The sequence below is a fragment of the Drosophila arizonae genome, chromosome 5 (assembly GCF_054131065.1).
Source record: "Drosophila arizonae isolate 15081-1271.41 chromosome 5, UAZ_ARI_1.0, whole genome shotgun sequence".
NCBI lineage: Eukaryota > Metazoa > Arthropoda > Insecta > Diptera > Drosophilidae > Drosophila > Drosophila arizonae.
The window spans coordinates 12,634,153-12,658,037 of NC_142925.1; the positions used below are offsets into that span (position 1 = coordinate 12,634,153).

Below are 23,885 nucleotides of genomic sequence, written 5' to 3' on the forward strand. Positions count from 1 at the left end.
CCAAGTGGGGTCTCCACAGCGTGAGCCACCTGTAACGGTCGACGTCACACTTTTGATGTCTGCCAGCGAATGGGACATGCGAAAGTGTGAAATGCAATTGAGCTGGAAAAGAACACGCAAACGATGTCGACGCTTGTGCAAATTAGTGTGAACATTGCGGTTAAGTGGGTGTGAGTGCTTCTCGCTGTATATGTGTGTGTGTGGGGGTGTGTAACCGGAAGCGTAGCCAAAACTAAAATAAGCGTTAAAATGTCTGCTAAAAAAGTGAAGTCGCAGTATCAGCTGCCGCTGTGGCTGTGGCTGTGGCACGCGTTTTTGAGGGGAGCCCACGTTGCATGCGTATTGCATTACCAGTGTGTACCCACAATACACACACATACACACACACGCATCCACTCTCACTCAGGGTGCACCAAGTGGCATATGAATAGATACATGCTTTGCTGTTTGTTTGTCTGCCTGTCCGCGCGTCTGCTCGGCTGTCTGTTTGCCTACCCATGGCTGAGTTGTCGTAATCCAGCGAGCAGACAGGTTAAATACACCGCAAGGACAGACCACACACACACACACACACACACATACACTGAGCGAAAAAATGGGAGCAAAACGAGTTAGGATAGAGTGGCAAAGGCGGCAAACATGTTGCAACTGTCGCGGCGCTGTGGCATGCAGCAGCCAGCGGGCCAGACGCAGCCAGCAAACAATAATAATGCAACAATAGTGCGCGCCACAAACAAATTGCTTTTGTATGTCTGCCTCTGTCTCTCTCTCTCTCTCTCTCTCTCGCTCTCTCTCTCTGTTCCGTCTCACTTGCAGATTAGTTTCGTTGTAAATTTTTATTTGCCTTTCTAGACAAAAAGCGCAGAGGCGTAGCCCACCCTGTGCGGCTGTGAAGGGGCTGCAATTAGCAGAGCCAAAACTCATACAAACGTGTTTGCTGCGGGCCGCAACTTCGATTCGCCCTATTCGACTCTCGCTCTCTCTCTAACTCACTCTCTCTCTCTCTCTCTCTCTCTCTCTCTCTCTACTACGCCACTGCGCTGCTGACTGGTCTAAGGTTTTGTTGTCTGCAAAGTTTGGCTTTGACACAACATACCACACACACACACCGACACACACCTGCAAAGTGGGCTGGGTGTCACCCCACCTCCCTCCCGCCTATGCAAAAGCAGCCAGATCCATTCATTGAAACGAGTAAACTTGCTCAGCTGAATTGAAAATTAACTATAAATTTAGATGGCAACATGCTAAACTCGATCTGTCCACGGCACGGGTGCTTCACTGTGGCAGGTGTCAACAACTGGCAGCACCGTTGACACCTCAGCAACAACGAAATTTAATGCGCATCCCCCATCCAAGAGTTTCCAATACAAAAATTCATTAAAAACGCCAGTTTGAAATGAAACAAGTGAAAGCTGAGCTAGCGGGTGTAAGCGACTGCTGAATACTCTGGAATGTGTAGAGCAGTGCAGGATTTACATTGATCATATTATCAGTTATACTCCCAATTGTTACATTTATAATTATAATTCACTTTGATGAGGGATGTTAAAAAGTCGTTAAATATTTACAATGTTTCTAAGGAAAATGGAAATAAACAATATTTTTTTTTTTATTTAAATCTCTAACGAATAGGATATCAGATGAGCTCTGTGTTCTTCATATTGTATTGTAGCTATAGAACATTTAATTCTTCTAGATACATAAATATATATATATTTTACAGTGCACTAAGAGGGGAGCTACTACTAAAAACCAAAAAATTAATTAAAGTGTTATTTTTTTTTTTTAACGTATTTTAAGATTGAATGGATAGCTTGATAAATATTGTTCCAATATTCATAAATAGACGTGAGTACTTATAACATATCTGTGCTTAAGTCCAATTCCTAATCTCCAGCTGAAAAATCTCTCTAACAATTATTCAAACAGCATAGGAATACTCAATTTTGTATACAATTTTGTTACTAGTAAGTTATACACAGATATAAGTATACGTATATATTCCCAATTCCAAGTCATTCGCTTCGCCCAAAACTAATATGCCCGTCTGCCCTATCTGAAGTCGCATAAAAATGCCCGAAATTGAATTGCCCAAAAATTTGTTTGTGCAATCCGTACAGAAGCCGCACAAAGGTGCGAACTACTTGTGCCGCTGGGGGCGGGGCGGCAGCAGGGCGAAGTTGCGACTGTTAACCCTCTTGACAAGAGCCGCTTCATAATAAGTAATACATGTTTTGTTGCGTACAAGTGTTTGGCCAAAAAAGAAAAAAAAAGTGTAAAAAAAAATAGAGAAAGAAAAAGGGTCGAGTTTTTATGGCTGACGCCTTTTTTACGCCTCTGCTTTGTGCGGGGGAATTAGAAGTGTGAAGCGAAAATGTTGTTGAATTTAACAGGCTTTAAAAAAGAGCGAATGAAATGAAATTCAATAAAAGCTAAGCGAAAGGCCCATGAAAATAAGCGCGATAAACAAAAGCCAGCGCAACTGAAACTAATAAATTGTTTGTCAAATTCAACAAATCACAAGGAGAGTTAGAGAGAGAAAGAGAGAGAGAGAGAGAGGGAAGGGGAGAGGTTTAGTAAAAGAAAGAGAGAGAGAGATGCACACACACACACACACACATTCAGCTCGTTTGAAACGTTAGCGGAAATCATTTAAGCTGCCAAATCAGCCAAGCAGCTGGGCCAAAAAGCTGCCGTCAAGCTGTACGTATTATTAAGGTAGTCGACTGCGGCTACGACTACCCGGCGGAGGCCGTGTGGCCAGATGCCAGATGCCAGAGCAGAGAGAAGGAAAGAGCAGAAAAAACAACGAGACGATTAATATTCATTCAGTGTCGCGCGTATATCACTTTTTATTTGCACAGGCAACGGGCGAGCGCCGGCAAGTATGCAATGGAATTCGCCGCACGCAGCAGCAGGTGAGCAGCGCTCGTGTGTGTGTGTGTGTGAGTGTGTGGCGCGCGTGTTGATGTGTATGAGTAACGCACAATTACATACAACAATTTGTGCTTTGTTTCTGTGCACGTCCATGTGACTACAGCGCGCCCCAAACTCCCAAATCACCAAAGAGCATTCGTGCTGCAGACCGAAAAGCGCCAAAAGCCCAAGCAAAAGCGAAGGCAGAGGCAGGGGCAGGGGCAGAGGTGGGGAAAGGGGCAGTGGCAGTGGCAGTGGCAGGCTAAGCTAGGCTAGGCCAGTGCCGGCACACGACTCGCTGCTGTCTGCCTTACCGACTGTCGTCTCTCCCCCCGGGAGGGAGGAGCACTTCAAATTGGATGGCCAAACATCAAGTTGCAGTTGCAGTTCGAATTTTTCTATGTTTCCATGTGAAAATTGAGAGAAATTGCCAAACGACTTGGTAAGCGATATTCTGTTTTGACAAGCCAACACACTCGGGATGGGCCAGCCAACTGGCATTGTGCTGCTGCTTGAACCGGAGCTGGCAGGTGTGCAGCTACACCTGCTGCTGCTGCTGCTTGCTTTGGCCACTTGGCAGTGCTTCTTCTTGAGAGTTGGCGCCACTGTTGGAGAGGACATTGCGTCAAATCAAATGAAATTCGACTGCCCGGCGCTCAGTGTTGCGTTACAGCACAGCGCAGTCAGGGCCCACAGAATTACCACTGGGATCAGGGCAAATGACGCGAAACAGTCGAAAAGGGGGATAGGGAAAGAGGGAAGCAGGGAGAGAGCAAAGGAAACGACAACAGCAACAACAACAACACGTGCCTTACATAAAAATCGTGCAGGCCATGCTAAACGTTTATCCCTTTTAGCCCCAAGGACCCAACAATGAAAGTCTTCAGTTTCAATGGCTCGTTTAGCCGCTGGCTGCCTTGGCTCCATCTTGGCTGCCTCGTAAGCTGAGACTGATTGTGATGCTGTAGTAAGTCGGATTCTGGATAAATGCCGCATCATTGGTTATTTATATGCGTGCAACTCTACCTGTATAGGTTTACACACACACACATACATAGATATATATAGATATATTTATTTGATTTCATTGATGAATGTAGCTGGATTTGCGTCCACTCACAGTGGCTTATGTCCTGTCATTAAGTTAGCCCCGGCAATGCGCATAGTTTCAGTTTAGCTAAGCACATGGCCTAATTGAAGCTCTCTCTCTCTATCTCTTTCTCTCTCTCTCTCTCTTTCTCTCTACCATCCATCTACCTCTCTCTTTGTGAAATTAATTAAATGGCATTCAAATGATTGGCTACGTGCCATTATTAATTTGCGCATAAATTATGCACATGTCTTAATGCCAAATGATTTCCTTTTTATGGCCAATCACTCGACTTGGCCACAAATTAATCAGCTCGGCCCCAATGCCTCGCGCTGTGCGTGAATGTACTCGTAAATATTTAAATGCGGCACGTTCGCCATTCACCTCGCATTTGCCCGAGCTCATTAGGAGGCGATTGCCCTGATTTATAGTTAACTCCTTCAAGCGATGCTCACTCACTCATGTTTACCATATCAATAATTGCGCAAATAATTAAGCGTGTCTCAGCTTTGTGAGCTATTTTCTATGCTGTTTGAAAACGATTCCAGGAATTTGTAACTGTGGAAAATACATACATACATGGAAAATCCTATTAAATATAAGTTATTGATCTCTGAAATAGAAAAAAAAAATTAAAAAAACATTTATAAATATATAAGAAAATTCTTAATAATGCACAGGTTTATTATTATTTCATTGATTTATTTTCTTTTTATTTATTATTATTATTATTATTTTTTTGTTATTATTTTTCTTTTATTGACATTAAAATAAAAATTGTTAAACATAAATTAGGAAAAATTAATTTTTAAACAAGAGTTTTTATGGAGTGGTACCAATAGATGCAGAAGAAAGTTTTATGAGAATGGAGAGAAGATACAAGAATGGGTAGTTAATGACAAATGATAATGATAATAATAATATGGACATAAATGAATAAATGAAGGAATGCTGATTATCCAGCAGTAGAGTAGTCTAGAGAAATATAATATATTCAAATTCAAAATTGATTGGAAAGAGATAGAGCATTACTCTTTTCTCTTCATTTAAAGGGTTCTTTTCTTAATCAATACTTGGAATTTCATATGCAGTCCATATACGACGGACGACGACCCAACTGGAATATGGACAACCATGTATATATATACCTATACAGTGACAACTTAGATAAATTGGATCATTTATTACTCATTAATATATATATTAATATTACTTCTTTTTAAGCAATCAAGCAAGATTCATTGAAGGACTTTTGTGAGTCTCTAGTAGTATATATATATATTTCATATACATACATATATGTATAAACAAGATCTTAAGTTTAGTTAGTTAGTTAGCTCTTGAGTCTAACCATACTGCAATTAGAGTTGAAGCTGCAGCTGAAGTTTGAGCTAGTCATTCGTCGGTTGCTCTTGTTTTCCAATTTAGCTGTGGCCCTTGGCACTCGCAGACCCTCGTCTAGGCCTTCGCCTGTGTGTGTGTTGGGCTGACAGTGCGTGGTTTCTGGCTCAAGGATTTATGGGCTGTGCGGCAGATTTATGTGTTTTTGGCTGTGAAACTGAGAGTGGTCGTGTGAAAGCGACTGGAGAACTGTGCTAATTGAGTAGAGCAATGAATATGACTCAAGCCGTGCCCGCAGGCAGAGGAACAACTAGAGGCCGAGGCAGCGCTCCCAGTGAAGTGCTGCAGTGCAGCAGCGAATGGACACAGTCTTTGATTGGCCAGTGCCAATTGCATGTTGGCGCTGCAGCCAACAACAGGCAGCAACATGCCGCAACCGCGCTCGACTGCTGTTAACAGCCGGCGGGAGACCGACGCCTGCGCGCCGCAACGTAAACAAATGTTAAGCCAGATGCCGGCTAGTGTACCCAGTAACAGGGGCAGCGTTGCCAGCTGCGAGCGTGAATGCTAGAAGCTTGGGCAAGAGCAACAAAAAATACTGGTTTTTGGCGAAGCCAGCCGAGGGCGAGAGAACGAACGCCAAGCCGAGCGCACGAAACTGCCAGCGCCAGCAGAGGCTGAGACAGAGGCAGAGACTCAGACTGAGGCAGCGACAGCGACATTAGCAGAAACCAGAAACAGTTTCAGTTTGTGCTACAAACGCGTTTTGAACGGTACATGTTGCATGTGACGCGCATTCGTTGAGTGAGAGAATCGAAGCATAGAAACCAGAATAAACTCGTATCGAACTCTGAGACATAAACAATCTGAACTACCTGAAGTGAAGGTGTGCAAAAGCTGAAAGAAAAACATGTGAAGCTAACAGCAACCAAAAAAGTAATAAAATAATAATACAAAAAAAAAAGTTTGTGTTTAGTGCATGAATATAGCAAAAGAAGGCGAAATTAGTTGACAAAGACAGCGTCAATTGTGAACTGTAAAATTGTGAATTGGCAAACACACGAAAGCAAGGTGAATATATCAGCAATATGCCCAAATAAATATACATATATATATGTGTGTGTGTATAGGTTTATGTATGTATGTATATGTTAATGTGTGTGCCACAACCTGAAATTCTGTTTGTCCCTTGTGAAGTATTTTTTTGTTGCAGTTGCTGTTGTGGTTGTTGCAACTTGCAGCGTCAGTTGCTGCTCAAACGGCTCAGCCCGTTCTGAAGCCGTTCACTACTCGATGCTCGAGTCGAGTCGAGTTGAGTCGTCTGGCGTGGAATCGAATCGAGTCGAGGTACCTGTTTGCATTTTGGCCGCTTTTATAGCCCCGTTCGCCATTTCATGAACTTGGTAGTCGTTTTGCATTTGGCCGCGCTGACCAGTTGGACCAGCTCTGGGCCAGCCTTTGTTGAAAAACACTTTTCATGAGTCTCTCGATCGCAGCGCTTCTCATGCTAATTGCACATAAATGCCAATTGCATGTTTGCGCTCTCACTCTCTCTATCTCTCTCTCTTTCTGTCTCTCTATTGAAATGAAAAAGTCATAAATTGTCTATGCATAAATCCAAATTGTTATTGCCACTTAGCAACGCGAAAAGAGCTGGCCAAATGCACAAGAAACAAATAAAATAAAGTCAAATAAAGAGCAAAGTGGAAGTAAGAATAAAAACTGCATAATCTGCAAGCAGCCAGCGGGCCAGCACCTGGTGGCAGCAACAACAAAGAAAACGGCTAAAATGCAAGCCAGACAAAAAACCGGGCTAAGGCAGAGTAGAGGCAGAAGTAGAGGCAGAGGCAGAGGCAGAGACAGAGGCAGAGGCAGCGGCATCGCATGCCGAGGTCATTTTATCTTGCCCTTCCCGCACGAACTTCAAAAGCATTTCAAGCTGCGTCGTCTGTTTTTGGTCATTATGAAAAGAAAATATGCGGCAACAACTGCGACAGCGGCACAGCTCAAAAGAACTAAAATAAAAAAAAAAAAAAACAAGCGAAATTAAAAAAAAAAATAAAATTAAAAAAAAGAAGGGAAAAAAATCACATGCAGCGCGCAAAAATCTTGTAAAACTGAAAAATAGTTAAACAAAGCAACTAATGCAGCAATCTCAAAGCTGGCTCCTGGTCTGCTTTTGGCGCCCAATTGCGACAGCAGCTGCCAATCACCGTGTTTTGGCCATGTTGCATGTCAGTTGGCCTCGAGAGCGTGCTCGAAGCATACGCCAATTCAATATTCTCTGCAGCTAAAGTCTTGCTAAATTCTACTCAAATTGTTGTAATTGTGCGATAATAGGGCAAAGTTATTTGCATAAATAAGCAACTGCCTTTATTTTACCTTATAGAAAGAGAGAATATTTCTGATGGACGAAACCCTTATGCTCTTGGCATACATGTGCGGGTCGAAGCTAGAGAATACGTAGAACATGGCTAGGTTTTTGATACTCTAAGGAAATTGGATAATGAAACAGTATTATATACATATTGTCTTGAGTAATAAACATTTGCTTATAATTGTAATAATAATGTAATTTATAGTAGACAAAGTGAATATTATATAGTCTTGAGTTGGCTTGTGAAATCTATTTATTGTACTATTTATAAAGATATTTTTAGGATGCTTGAAATAATTTTATTTACTATAAATTATGTAGATCATTTTATTTAATTTATAATATATTAAAGTTTCAATTATTTTATAGCTATGAGAAGATTTTATAATTATTATTTTTAATTTTATTTTAATTTTTTCTATTTTTTAATTTTCTTTTAAGGATTTTCGTTTATAATTAATAATAAAAAATAAACAAAAATATTTCAAATTATTTATTAAATCAGTTAGATTTGAACTTTATAAACAATATTTAATAGTTTTATAATTTATTTGAATATTCAATTTTCGTGTATTGAATAGTCTTGTAAAATTTTTGGTATTCTAAATATATATGATAAAAAAATAGTTTTTTTTTTCCTTTTTTTATCAAAAATACTAAAATCTTTTTACTATACAAGTTAAATAAAATCTCCCTTTACATATTGCACAATCCATGACAAATTGAATATATCCCCCATTCGTAGAGTATAGAGTAGGGAATGAATATTGTACGAGAGCAGCAGGGGAATTGCTTCAATTCGTAGCTTCAGCAAATTGGCCACGATTACCGCTTATAATAATAACTTCACATTCAATTATTGAGCGCGGAGCGGGCCAACAAAGACATTTGCTGATCATTAAACGAATGAAGCAATTACTTTATTATTCTTGCATATTTGATTTAGGAGAATCGACCAATTCTCTATTGTTGAGAGTATGACAAAGTGCTTTTGTATGCTCGACATGTGTGTGTATATATTATGTATATATAAATGTATTTAGATATATGTATATGATAATTTATAGACTTGGGATGAGTTTGTTCTAATATTATAACTAAATGTGTTACGCAGTTATAGATGGGCGTGTTTCTCTGCTTAAATAAATAATATAAATTAGTAATCCGATAATAATGGATTTTTCATATATCTCTTACGTTCTTTTCTATTACTGATTACACAGGTAACTAAACCAACAAGGTTTAGTTACTGAAAGTCAATAAGTTTTACATGACTTACTTTTTCTCTTATCAGAATGCTTTTATAAATAAATCAAATAATTTTTTTTATATTAAATCTGCTTCAATAAATCAATTTAATAATTCAGTTTGAAGTTTTATTTTTATAAAATAAAATATTTTTATTACTTCAACTGTTAAACTAAATCAAAATTTTAGGAAAAAACATTCAAAATTAATTGCTTTTAAATTGCAATTATCTTCGAAAAGTCAGCTCTCTCTACTACAGCTAGCATGTATTGACATATCTGCATAGTATCCTCAACCCTCTGAGCTTAAATTTGCCCTGCGCTGTTGTAACGGTTGTTAATCAAAACAATCATACATACTATATACGATTCACAGTTGTATTGCCTCGAAATAGTTTAACTATAATAAGCTAACTCTGGCTCTAGTCTTATCGATTCCACTTTCTGGCCACGTTAATGTTTTCATTGCGTTTACAGGAAATGCCGTGTCCTTTTTTTTTGTTTTTTTTTTTTTTTTTGCTGCCTCCCAATATCAAAAGAGAAATACGAAATTACGCCTAATGGTTTTTTAATTGTAACAATAATTGCTGTCGCCATTGCATGAGCAGCTGCCCAAATAAAAGAAATAAAAGCGAAAATCAAGAGGCGTAAGCTAAAGGCGAAGTTTAGATACCCTTTAAGTGGGTAGGGGAAGTAAATATTGTTAGATGTGCATATGAGAGATAGAGAGATAGATATGATATGTTATATAGATAAATGTAGATGTGTATAGATAATGATATAGATATGTTATTACTTTAATTTATCTAAGAGATATATAAAAAATATATAGATTATATATATATTCTTATTGATATATATCTAAAATATATATATATTAACATTTTTTTAAATACATAAATTTAGAAAAGAAGCTTAAAATTTATTATAGATAGACCGCTAGTCTCTATGAATCGGAAAATATGAAATGGTTGAGAAAATTGCTTGGAATGAAAGATAACAAATTTAGAAATAGAAATAGTTTATATATTTTGTTAAGTCGATGCTGCATTATAAACTAATGATGTACCTCATAATGAAACATAAACTTTGCTCAAGAGTTAACTAAAATATACAACAAAAATGCTCATCTATAAAGGTCAACCAGACATTTATAATAATAATAGTATCATATATCATCACTTCAAAATCAAAATACCCTTTTGAGGCCAGTGTAGCAAAAAGGCTAGCAACAAGCTCGGCAAGTGTTTAGCTGGCTGTGAATTGACCAGAAAGGAAAGGGGAAAAAAAAGAAACACATTGAATTCGCTGGCAACGCTCGACACATAATCGCTCATTTGGGCTAGTCTGGCCCCACAGACGTGTGTGAGTGCGGGTGTGCGTGTGTGTGCGTGTCTATAATTAAGCCTAAAAGTGCTGGCCTATGCCTTTTTTATGAGCCAACTGTCCTAGCTAGGCCCCAGCTTACTGACTTTTGCTGCTAAAATCTCGCTTTGTTATTTTATTATTTTGCTTTTGCTTTTGCTTTGCTTTTGCTACTCCTGGCCGAAATTGACCTTTGTGGCAAGCAGTTGATTATAAGCATTTTGTGTTGCTGTTGCCGGTATTCCTGATGTTGCACAGTGCTTTCTAGGTTTTTTTTTTTTTTTGGGTTAGCTGGCATCGCACACACTTGGCTGTGCGTTGCTGCGGTCTCTAATGTGCGCCATTTTGGTTTTAAACGTAAGTGTGTCTGTGTGTGTGTGTGTGTGTGTGTGACTGTGCTTGTGTGTGTTAGCTGCTTCTTTGTTGCCACATTTGCCCAGAGGTCATTATAGACGCCTCGCCCGTTGTTCATACGCGATGTAGCCGGCAACTTCCGCTGCCTTTGCCGCTGCCGTCGGCTCTGTCTCAGCTGCTTTGCCTCTGGCCTCTAAAGTGGCAATTTGTCTACTTTTGTAAGCGCCTCTTTTAACGATAATGATGATTGCGCTCTGTTGCGTTTTTATTTCACTGCACACACACACACACACACACACGACACACACTCGACACACACACACAGACAGTTCGCACATGCAGATCCAACTGTGGTCAAGCGTCCAAATAACCTGAAACCGAGTCCATTTTCGCCAGCTCGAACTTTGTTTTGCTTTCATTTTGCGGGCACATTCGTTCTCTGTTTGTCTCTTTTGCCACGTTATTTGCTTAGAATTTTTCGATTTCCATTCGCATTCGCTGTCCGTCCGTCCCGCCGTCCGTCCTGCAGTCGGTTCATTCAGTTTTGCGAGTGGTTTAGCTCAGACAGACGCAGGTTTTAACATTTCATTTCATTTTTTACTTTTTTTTTTTGTTTTTTTTTTTTTCTATTTCCGTCAACGTCTGTCGAGCTGCACTGAGCTGAGCTGAGCTGAGCCGAGTTGATGTCCTGCTATGCCTTTTTTCGCACTCTGTGGCTGCCGTGTCGTCGCCATTGTTAATTTTTATATATACACACATATACATATACATATATGTATATATATATATACATCTACGGTTATTTTCCCATTTTCTTTATTGGCCATGTCCAGTCCACTGTCTAGACTATTTGCGTGGCAGCTCGCCTCACTCTCTCTCTCGCTCGCTCTCACTGTCTCTCTGTCTCTTCCTCGTTTTGGCCAACTATTTGATTTTTGTTTTGACATTAAATTCTGTTTGATTTGATTTATTTGCATTTGCTGTCTGCAGGTAAATAAAATATCTATATATGAATTGCAATTGGCAGCGATGCAGTTGAATTTATGTGTGTGCCCACACTGCGTATGCTTGATGTTTACCTATATGATATATGGCCAATATAAAATCAATAGCATATATGCATGTATATAATCAATAAGCGTTTCCCTTCTTATGGCTGGTCAGTGACAAGACAGCGGCAGGCAATCTATCGATTTATCTTCGCCTTTGTCAAATAACATCAACTGATTACTTTATCACAAAAGCGTAAAATGAGCAGCACACACACACACATATGGAGCGAGCCAATGTGCCAGCCACTAAGGTCAGCTCCACAGAGAGAAAGAGGGAGAGCGAGAGCGAGAGAGAGAGAGGGAGAGAGAGAGAGGGCATTCACGTGCTGTTCTGTGGCTGTGGCTGCCAACATTGAATGACTTTATCGGCTGCTAAACGTCGCTTGGTCATTTGAAGCGCACACGTTTAACCCGCTTTTACGCACACACACACACACATCCGCAAACTCGCACACACACGCATACACTTGTAAAAGTTGACTGGCATTACAGATTTTCCCAGAGCACACACGCAGTGCTCCGTGGCTGTGTTTGTGCTCGACTATTGGCTTGGCGCTTGGCCCTCTAAAAGTTTATTGCTTCATTCTGTTGTGCAATTTAATCGATGTTGATGTCTGTGCCCCCTCGCTCACCCTCTCTTGCCCTCTCTCTCCCTCTCTGCCTCTCTGCCTGCCTGTGTTTTTGTGATTTTAAAGCGCAGCTAATGTAAATCGCTCTAATATCGCCATTTAGGGCTTAATGAGCCAGCACAATTGAAGAGGCTTGTTCCATGGCTGATCCCAATGGCTTAGCATTACGAGCATTTCTCTATTTGGAAGGCAGAGATTTGCTGCCGCTAGGAAGTACTGCTTACTATTTAGAGATAGGCGAATTCCGTTTAGCGGAAAACTTTCTGAATTAAATGATTTGCCTCCTTTGGCATTTGTTTTGCGCTGTGCCACAGAATGTGGCAAGCAAAGAAATGCATTGGCAAAATCAAGTGCAATTAGGTTTGATAGTTTTTAATTTAATACTAAGCTTATGGAATATTTTAAAAATATGTATAATGCTGTTTTTATATATTTATATAAGGGATAAAAATCCTTAATTAAGAAATGACTAAATTGCTTAGCTTATTAAATTCTGCTGGCGAAAATAAGCAAACAAAAAAATCATACTCAGTCACTCTCTTCTCTGTCTTCGGTTTCTCGTTTTCTATATGAGTTGAGTTTAACGAACGATTGACGATCCCACAATGCGAGTCAGTAGGTAAGCAAATGTCTCAGAAGTCAATACAAACGATCTTCGCACACACATACACATGCACACGCTCAATGCACATACGCTCTCGATGTGTTGAGCGAACACAGCGCTCGCACACATACCAATACAAACGCAAACGACTTTTTACCTATCTTAGCTCAACTCTGAGAATAACCAAAGCGAGCCAATCTCAAACGAATTCGTTGACGAACCGATGCGATTGGTTGCTCTCTAACTTTTTTCTCAGAGTGTGAGCAGCACACATTTATTAATCGAGATGTAGAAACAATTTTAAATTTATATGGGAGCTATGATATTATTGATATTCATAAAAAATACTAAAATTGAGCGAAAAGAAATTAGTGAAGCTGCTCTTCCGTTTGGTTTTCTTCACCTAAGTAAAATCTAAGGCAGAATAGACAGACATAAGAACAGTTTCGTACCCAAAGTGATTATTAAGCTTACTCAGAATTTTCTGAACAGTTTGCTATATATATTTGATCAGTACTAAAAATATTTCTCAAATATTTTTATTGGAAGACTCATGTGAACTCAGATGCAAGATAAGCAAAATTATTTAAAAATCAAAATTAAGAAATATTGTCGAAAGATTATTTTAAAAATCATTTATATTACTCAAGCTGCAAGAATAGGAAAGCCGAAACGTTTTTTCAAGGTCCTTTTTAAATTATATTAATAAAAAATAAATAAATAAATATATCTTATAATAATAATTATAATTATAATATATAATATATAACTATAAATAATAAATAAATAAAATTAAATAAATAACAAAATAATTAAATAAATTAAAATAATTAATATATAAATTAAATAAATTAATATATAGATATTAAATTATAATATATAATAAAAATATTAAATAATTATAATCTCTATCAAGCAAATAAATAACCATTAATATCTACGATTCAAATGAAATATCATTTGAATTTTTTCAAAGCTTTTCAAATATTTTTATCACATAGCTTTGAGCAACAAAACTTTATTTAAAGTACTTAAATTTTTATTTAATTTTTTTCATATAAATTCCATAATTTGAGTCAAGAGCTAAGCTGTGTAATTCTAGCTCAAATTCAAATACATACATATATCAACTGAATTTCAATATCAATTTCAATGCAAATTTGTTGTAATGGGTCTCGATTGCCAAACTCTGTTGAAGTTAAGAGCGAAACAGTAAATGGCTCAAATTAATTAAGTGATTGATTACGTTTATTGTTTAATTGAATTTGGCCAATGTAATGAACTTGCAATTATTTCGTGTTAAATTTCATTAGCTACCAATGCAACTGAATGAATGCAAAGCGAGTCCTTAAACACAGTTGATAGTTTTGGCGATTGATTAAAAATAAATTCAAATTGAAATAAAATGACAGTAAAATAGGAAATGGCAAAGCATTTCCAAAAATTTATATCGAATTTAATTAGATGTCAATTTCAAAGCAATTTCCTCTATATTTTGGTCTAATTAGTTGAGCAAAGAGAACTTAAAAGTGTAATGGGGGACCCTTACACTTCTCTTACACTTCAATTCAAAGTTCAAACTTTGTGTTGGTTATTTGGATTAGCTCCGCGGACCTTTATTGGCTCGGGCACTTTCACGGCGGCTTAAATATTTATGCTTTTCATTAAGTTTGTTTGGCAGCGCGTCAATCATCGAACACGCCCCCAACAAATGTTGTTGTTGCTGTTGTTGTTGCTTAAAGCAATTATCTCATAACAGCGCAAACACGCAATCTCCGTTGGGGTCAATCCGTGCCGATTGCGCCTCATTTTGCGCTACACTGCGCCGGCAAAGCATTTAAGTACCTTGAAGCCGTTGCTTTCTTTACTTTTTTTTCTTGCCAACGACAACAACAACAACTTCAACTTCGTCTGGCACGTTGGAGCATCAAACGCTTGAACCCCTTTTCGCCATTATTGTGTGAGCGTCTTTGGATTATGTATTTTGTTTATCTACAACGCTCAATTCTATAGCAGCTCCAAAACTCGTCGCCAACTCCAGCGTCCTTGTCGGTCTGCCACCAAAATAAACACACACAAAGGCACGCCCATACACACACACACACCTACACACACACTCGTAGATATGTCTGCGCCAAACAAAAACGTAATGAAATGCAAAATCGCTTAAGTTCCTCGACGAATGTTGCCCAACTCCCTCGAAAAAGCAACCCTTTTAGCCCCCGCCCGGAAAATCTTGTATTCCCGTAGCTCTGGCACCACCCACCCCCTCCCTGGCAGACCCGCTGCCCTTTGTTGACAGCGTGTTAGTGCAAACTAAATGAATTTCTCCACGGACTGTGGGTTTTTGTTTCGGTTAGTGCGTTTTTATTCGGGATTACGTTTGGCTGGGTGCCTGGAGTGCCTGCCTCGACTGCTCGACAGGCTGGCTGACTGGTTGCTGCACTCATTTAACTGTGCTAATGCGAGGCACACACTCACACACACACACTTACCGCACACTCATGTACAATTAAAGAGCTTCTTGTGCGCTCGTCGTTGGGTCGCGTCAACTTCAGCATTATCCTCATCATCGTTCCCAACAAGTTGTACATCCACATAATAATCGACTTTACGAAACATGACTGTGGGATATTGTCTACTCATTACTGCCTGCCTGCTGCTTATACCCTGTAATAAATAGCCTGCGGTAGCTTCTGCGGCTTTGCATAATTTATTAGAATTTCATAGCAATACGAAATGTATAGATGAGTGTTATATGATTAAGATGTTCCCCATGGACCGCTATTTCTTGGGATATTAATGTCTTTTATTCATCTTATTTGTTTTAGTTGATATATTTATGTATATATATTAAGTATATTTTTGATATGACTGATGTTTGGCTCTAGATTAATTATTCCTTAAATTTACATAAAAGAAATCAAAAAGTGAAAATTGTTGCATTTATTTGTAATGCCTTCAACAATTATTGTGTATATAAATAATATTATACTTGTGTTTAATAATGTATATACACAGTTTGTTTATTTATAAAATAAATTTAAGAATAAAATTATTAAAATATGTAATACACAAAAATCTTGAATATTTATAATACATAAATAAAAATGGCTAATGTAAAAAATATATATAAGATATTTTTATTTTACATTTATGTTACACAACTATATTCGATTTAAACTATAGCACGGAAATGTGCTATATGATTTTTTTTTAATTTTTTAAAATTTATTTATATTTTTTTAATTTAATATATGCAGCTGTGTCTAAAAAAATTTTTTGTAGTAAAACTTACTAACGATTACAATGTAAGTTTTTTTTTTTCACTTGTCCAGTTTTAGTCTGATAGGCACGTTTGGCACGATATGATTGAAGTTTATACTTCAGCTAGTCTGTTATAGATATATAATGTATATAAAAATTTGCATGTTGTAACAAAAAGTAATAGATAAAAGATATAAAAAAATATATATATATATATATGTACGATTACCTCACAGTTAAAATTATAAATCAACTTGAGCAATGACTTCAGATTTTACATAGATTTTTATGTGGAGTAATTCCTGTCTCAAATTCTAGTAATTACAGTCTATTGAGACTTCTAGCTAATACAGGATGAGCCAAAGTCGCCTATGTTTATGTTTACTCTGGCCTTTTAAGTTTATTTTGTTTTTGTCCCTGAGCATAATTGAATGCGCAGGCACTTTGAAATTGTGCTCCATGTCGTGTGTGTCTGTCTGTCTCTCTCTCTCTCTCTCTCTCTCTCTCTCTCTATGTGTGTGCAATGCTTTTCAATGACTTCCGCATAAGTGTTTAATTTCCTGTGTATTAACATGCTTAGCAAACAGAGAAAAACGCAACGAGCCGCAGGCGGCAAACGCACCTCTCACAAATGCCAAATACGGCTAAAGGGGGTTGCACACATACACACACACGCACACACACACCTATAGAGCGAGTGAAAAGGTGCGTGCCACCGCCTCCGGGCGGCATAACGATTTGTGCCAACAAATTTATTTAAAAAGGATTATCAGCAGCTAAGCGCCATGCTGGCACACTTCAAACGAAATGCGCCACGCCCCTGTCGGCATAGCCGCCCTCTAGTATCCACCGTGCCCCCCACACGTGTAAAAATTGTGCACATGCACAAAAAACACAAACACATCCATACATACATACGTACAAACACGTATATGAAAAGCAAAACAAAAATGTAAGCATTGATGGCATATGCAAATTTCAATGTCAAATTCATGCCACAAATATACATATGTATTTATATCTATGCATGTGTATGTATATATAGAAATTGACATTCAATTTTGTTTGACACAAATTTTGTAGCTGGGGCAGAGGAGGCTGCGGAATATTCAGAAGGCTAAGTGGCTTTATTTGCCAATATAGTGGGTTAACCTTGGCTATTTGCACACGGAATTGCCTTTGATGTTGCGAGGGGGGTTGCCAAGCAGCTGGTAGGGGCAGGGGTGCCAGAGGGGGTGTCTGAGCAGTTGTTGTTAATTACAATTGTTTTGCGCTTATTGAATTTGGGCGGAAATTAATTAGATAAGCAGCCAAGATATGCAGCTGCCATACGGTCGATATTTTTGATATATATGTAGAGATATACTAAACTGCGATTATTTGATGTGCAGACTCTTCACTTTATAAAGGATAAGTAAAAAATACTGAATTGGCATTTAGCAGCTGCAATTGTTGATATAGGTAAAAATATTCTGGAAGAACCAGAATTCAAACAGAGTTTAGCATTATTCTGGCAGAGAAATAGAATGTATGATTAAACTGAAGCAGCTCAGCTGCTTGATTTAAGAGCTGGGTCTCCAAGCTAAGACAATATCTAAAAAAAAAATACAACTTTTTATTTTATGGTATTTTTTCTTTTTTATTTCCATTTAAATTTTTAAGCTGATATAGTTTCTGATATAAACTTATTTTTAACAGATGATAGCTATTGCTAAGTTAGATCTATTATCTTTCCTAAAATCCCACATTTATCACTCAGTCATACATTTTCCATTCGCAATTTTCCCACATTGACCCTTTGACCTAAACCTGATTCAAATGACGTAAGCATCAAAGCAGTTAGATAACATATTTAGCTCGATTATTTATTTATACTTGTGTTTATTTGAAGGGAATGAACGTGCTAATTATTAATGCCAGCATAAAAATAAATGGCATATATATAAATAATTTAAGCAAATAAAATAAACAAAATGCAAAATACTTTTAGCTCAATGAAATTCGATTCCCTTAATGGGGACTCGCTGCCAAGTTAAATGAGAAACTTGACTCGAAATATTTCGATGTATATATATTCATTTTGCTTCTGTTTTTATTTGATTGGTGTGAGCAAGGGGCAAGGGATACGCCCTGTCAGCCGACCCGGCAAAGTCTCTTGGCATTTTTATACCCTGCTTCTCTCTGCATTTGTATCTTGCTCAAATTTAACTCAAAATTACAAATTTTCAGGCCGATCTATATGTATTTGTATATGTATTTGTATATATATGTATGTTTGTATAGTGAGGCGTGAGAAATTCAATTTGCTGGCATGTCCATCAGCGCAAACCGCGCAAAGTGAACGAGGAGCGAGGAGCGAGGAGCGAGAAGCGAGGCTTGAGTTTCACTGTTATTGAATACTTTAAAAGGTTTTCGGCCAGCTACAAAAGTGTCGGGTTGATGTCCATGAATGCCAAGCAGCAGCCGAATTCGCCCCTTGGCAATATTTGCTGGCAAAATTTATATACTAATTGCTTATATTTGAAAGATTTTCACAGTGACTGCTGCAAGATTTTTGTGAGTGTGTTTGTGTGTGTGTGTGTGCATGTGCGGAAGTTCACACACGCCTGAACACCACTTCGCTGTAGACATTGACAACGACATGCGTGCTGTCAAACGCACTCCAGGCAACAGCTGAAGCTGAAGCTGAAGCTGGGAGCTGGATGCGGAGTCGAGTCCTTGGCATGAAGGAGTTTCTTCAGCTTGCACAAAATTTCAAATTTCCGGGCGGTTTCTACCCACGTTCCGCCATGACTTGCAGAGGATTTAGGAAATTGTGTACGCATGTTCCTGGCACTTTGCATGTGTGTGCGTGTGTGTGTGTGTGTGCGAGCTAAACTATTTAGTATTTGAGCATTATTAATGCATGATTTCAAGGCGAACACAAATTTTCAATTTGCACAAACTTTGGCCACACCCTCTCATGCCCACCCCCGCCCCCCACAAGCCGGGCTTAAAGATTAGAGCATGTTGCATTGGCTATTAGCAACAAATTCCCGTTGGGCGATAAACGTTATCGCAGCCAACAATGCACTCCACACACACACATATATACACACACACACTCGCACACCCTGAGTGCCTGCCATATGCGTTTCCGTGTGCGGTCGCTCGTTTCCGTTCGCAGTTCGCTCTGTCCTTTGTCCATTGCCGTGCTGTATCTCGCCGTTGTGTTGTTGTTGTTGTTGTTGTGATGGCTTGTCTGACGTGATAATCCGCAGGAATTAATAAATAAACCATTAACAAATAAACTAGAGTAAATCCCATGCAACATTGCACTGAGTGAACCGCCCGTCCATGGACTCGGGCGACCCTTATCAGTGGCACACGCCCGACCAGACGTCGCGACGTCCTTGTCGAAGGGTGGCCATGGCTCGCTATGGCCGTAGCCCAATGTGACTTGTCGTTGACTTTCTGCAAACATCAGCAGCAACAAAAGCAGCAGCAGGAGTAGCAGCAGCATCGCCGTCGCCCCTGGGGCCAACGCAATCGTTCGCCGATTGTGTACAGTGAAACGTCTGTTAACGTGGATTTACATAGCATAGCATGCGTGCCGCGCCGCTTCCTTCTATCAGCAGCCTTGCAGTGCACAAAGTGTTGTTGCGCCTCTTATCAAAGATCGCGCAGCGGCTATAAATTTTCGGAATGTTGCAGGGCTTACATAATGGATAACCAAATGCACATACATACATATATATTTGTATGTATATTTGTGTATGTGTGTGTGTGTTGCCCCAAATGACAATTGTGCGTGCTTGCTTGAAGACGTCTCCAATTATTAGTTGATTAAATGGCAGCTCATCAATAAAGTAAGGCCTCGCTTTAGGGGGCTGTTCGCTGGGGCTGGGACCCGTTTAATTAAAGGCCTGCGCGGCAGGTATTCCATTTAAATATTTAAAATATGCTATGGAACGCACTGCTGTGGCCGGTCATTGCCAATGCCATTGCCACTGCCACTGCCACTCCCACCGCCTTTGACTTTGCTGGTGACACTGACACGGCGCGGCGGAGGCAACAACAATGACATTAATGACAGTGACGAGTGGCCGTGCGCCTACGCGCACGCACATGCATTGAATGCAAACAAGCAAACAAACAAATGAAATGAACGCAGGACACAAACACACACAGACACACACACACTCACACTCATAAGCAATCAAATGCCCGGGGCATGCAAAATGGAGCAGGCGGCTTAGCTAAGTGCGCCTGCATGTATTCGTGTGTCACTGCGTATGTGTGTGTGTGTGAGCCATGCACTTGCTAACACTCACACCTAGACGCACTCACGTACGCATGCAGCATGCAGCAGGCAGATTAACAAACACCAACACAGACAAACGTCAACAAATGGCGCCTGATTGCATGGAAAGACAGCAACAGCAACAGCAACAGCAGCAGGAGCAGGAGCAGCAGCAGGAGCCGGAGCAGCAGCAGGAGCAGCGCATAAAAAATGCGTTAGAGTTGAGCCTAACTGACTTGTTAATGCTTGCCTTCTTGCCCTTTCAAATTATCAGGACTCGACTGTAGATATATTATATATAATATATCTGAGTATGCTATATATGAAATTATATTCCAAATTCCAAGATATTGCAAATGCTAAACAATTCTTCAGATTTTTAAAGCTTTTAAGAGGCATCTGATCATTTCAGCTCTTTGCGAGATAATTATGTACTATGTAGCTTTAATAGTGTTGAGCAACCACGCCCCCAATAGCAATTACATATATGCATATTCATTTATACACTACAAAATATCTCTATCTCTGTATATAAAACATCAGTATATACAGATATAATTTTAAGCTTCTAGCTGCAATAGGCCAGCCAAAAACCCAATATGCCTCTTTATCCAAACTGAACGAGTATTAAACGAAAAAAAATAAGAGAAATGAAACAACAATCAGTTTGTCTGCGTGTTTGCTTTGCTAGTCTGTCTGATTGTCCTGCCCGTTTGTCTGTCTGTCTGTCTGTCTGTCTGCCTGTTTCTGTCCATGTGTCCGTCTGTCTGTTTCCCTGGCTGAGCTGTGCGACGAACATTCAACATTTTGCCGCCATTAAAATCAAATTGCGCTTTCGTGCACGTTCCCGTGCGGCATAACCAAGCAGCCAAAGGATCCAAAGGAGCCAAAGCCGCGTCCTGCCGTTTGCCGTTCGCCGTTTGCCAATTTCGACTATTTCAGCATTTTTTATGATTAATAAAAGCAAATGTAAATAGTACCGAAATAAGAAAAAACAACCAGCAAACGAAATGAAAGCGAAATGTGCGCCCTTCGCTGCTCCTGCGCCCACTCCTGCTGCTCCTGCGCCCACTCCTGCTCCTGCTGCTGCTGGTGCTGCACTTCGTTCCAGCTCGACCTTCACACGCTCGCTGCAGGGTGGCTCGAATTTGCAGTTGGCTGGCAACCACCCAGGTACACTCACTCCAGCCAGCCCACACACTCGCCTCCTCCTCCTCCGCCCACTCCTCTAGCAGCAGCCATCAGTCGTGCAGCACTTTCGTTTAATTTCTATTAGCGCTGCCGCGCCGCTTGTCATTGCTGTGGCACGCGGCGCAGGTTGCTGAGGTTACCAAAATGAGGGTGGGCACTGTCGAGGGGCGGGGCAGGAGTGGTGCATGCCCGCCTGACTGCCTGGCTGCCTGATGATTGTTTGTATTTCTCATGGCACTCGATGTCAGTCAAAATCGTTTCCATTTGCCCAATGCGTCTGGCTTTACGACTGACAATTTCCAACCAGGAACATCGAAACTGTTTTTAACGGTCTAGAAAAAAAGCCAATAACCAAATTAGAGATGTGAGCGTGTGAACAGCATTATTTTTAGTTTGAATAGTTGGATAGTTGGAAGCTGACTATTTGCTTACCATATGTAGAGCTTCGCGAAGAAGATGTATGCAATGACTGAATTTTGTAAAATTACGAAAATTGATTATGCATTTGCAGGTAATTTTTATAAAGTGGTGGAAAAAACTAGTATTTTAATTAGTCAATGTATCAGTAGGTTAATAATTAATAAACATTTATTAAAAAAAAAATAAACATGGCTGATAAGTCAAAAATATTTTAAACTCATCCCAGATTTCATCTCATATGCTGGTATTTTATATTAATGTATTTTCCTCTATGTAAACGGCTTCGTTGAAGAACTACACTGTCTTTCTGAAAAATACATACTGTACTCTCTGTTAGGCTCTCTGAGCTATGGTCTCTGCTATGTTATGCCCTCTGTTATTATATCTCTGTTATACCCTCTCTGTTATACAAAGATCAAGATCAATAACTGTTATAGACAGTTCTCTAATATATATTCACATATATATTCCAACTTAGCCCATCTCTAATCATCTCTAGGTCTTTTTGCTGTATTTGCTGAAGCGTTCGTCCCCGAAAAGTATGCAGCATTTTTTGCTCGCTCCTAATTTCCTGATTACCCTTAGCGCTGGGTGGGCAGCTCATCTGAGAGCCATGCCAGCCGTGCGCAGCCCCACAGTCGAGGCCAACGCCAACGCCAGCGTCGGCATCGGCGTCAGCGTCAGCGTCAGTTGCCACTCATTTCGTTTTGTTTGTTGTTTGTTTTACAACGTTTTTAACTTGTTTGCAAGGATTAGGTAAGCAACTCAAACACAACAACGTCAACGACGATGACGACGATGACGACGATGACGGCGACGACGACGTCGATGGCGCTGGATGAATAGCAGCCAAATGCAAACTCATAAAAAAGCAGGAGGCGAAGCTCAACCTGAACCTGAACCTGGGTATCGGGCTCGTCGCATACCCTCGGCTGCGACTCGAGGGCAACCTGCAGCGTTTGGCATTGCCAACATTAAATGCATCGAATTACATTTTCTATTAACCAGCGCGGGCGCGGGCGTGTGGCTCTGGATGCCGCTGAGGCTGAGCAGGAGTATGAGATAGAGTGAGAGAGAGAGAGAGGGGCAGAGAGAGATGGTAGCTGCGGGTGAGCTTGAACCGGTCTGCTGACTTTGACGTTGCAGATATCGCCCGCCTGGAGCAGACCTCGTTTGCTGGTCCCGGGTCGCTGCGGGTCGCTGGCTACTTTGTGGCTGCCTGCTAGCAGCATGTTGTGCCTGTGCCTGTGTGTGTGTGTGTGTGGGCGTGCCCTTAGCGAATGTTGCTCGTTTGTTTGCTGTTTGTTTTACAATTCATTTTTTAACGCTTTTTCGCTGTGATTCCTTCGGCTGCCCGTCGCTGACATTGTTGTGCGGCGCCTTGAAACTGCTGCAGTGCCAACAGCCTTGGTCCTGGCCCTGTTTTATGCTGTTGTAGCCGCCTCCTGTACGCCTTTGCCTTGATTGCATAAGTTTTTGTTGCGCTTTGGCTAAGAAGCCGCCGGCTGCACGCGGTCTACTGCCAGTCTGCCTGTCCTGCTCCTGCTTCTACTCCTGCTCCTACTCCTGTTTTGTCTGTGTGCTAAAGTTATGAAAAGTTGTGTCCTTGTTTTTCCTTGTGCAGTGCCTGCTTTCACGTATTTGCCGGCTCTTTAAGCGCACATTAATCAAAGTTTTTTCCACTGCTGCCCAAAAACTCATTCCGTTTGAGTCCAAGTTTGAGGGCATTTATAAGGCAATTGTTGAG

The 23,885-nt window shown here is 40.0% G+C and overlaps 1 protein-coding gene across 3 annotated transcripts in view; it reads left to right on the forward strand.

Annotated features, from left to right (window-relative positions):
* Positions 1 to 6,080: 6,080 nt before the first annotated feature.
* The window catches only part of Sema2b (Semaphorin 2b), a 62,553-nt gene continuing 44,748 nt past the window's right edge, over positions 6,081 to 23,885 (forward strand). For all 3 annotated transcript variants that reach the window (XR_001916075.2, XR_016270176.1, XM_018012816.2), the window contains exon 1: positions 6,081 to 6,421. The gene's annotated coding sequence lies outside the window, so the exon portion shown is untranslated. The remainder of the gene's footprint in view (positions 6,422 to 23,885) is intronic.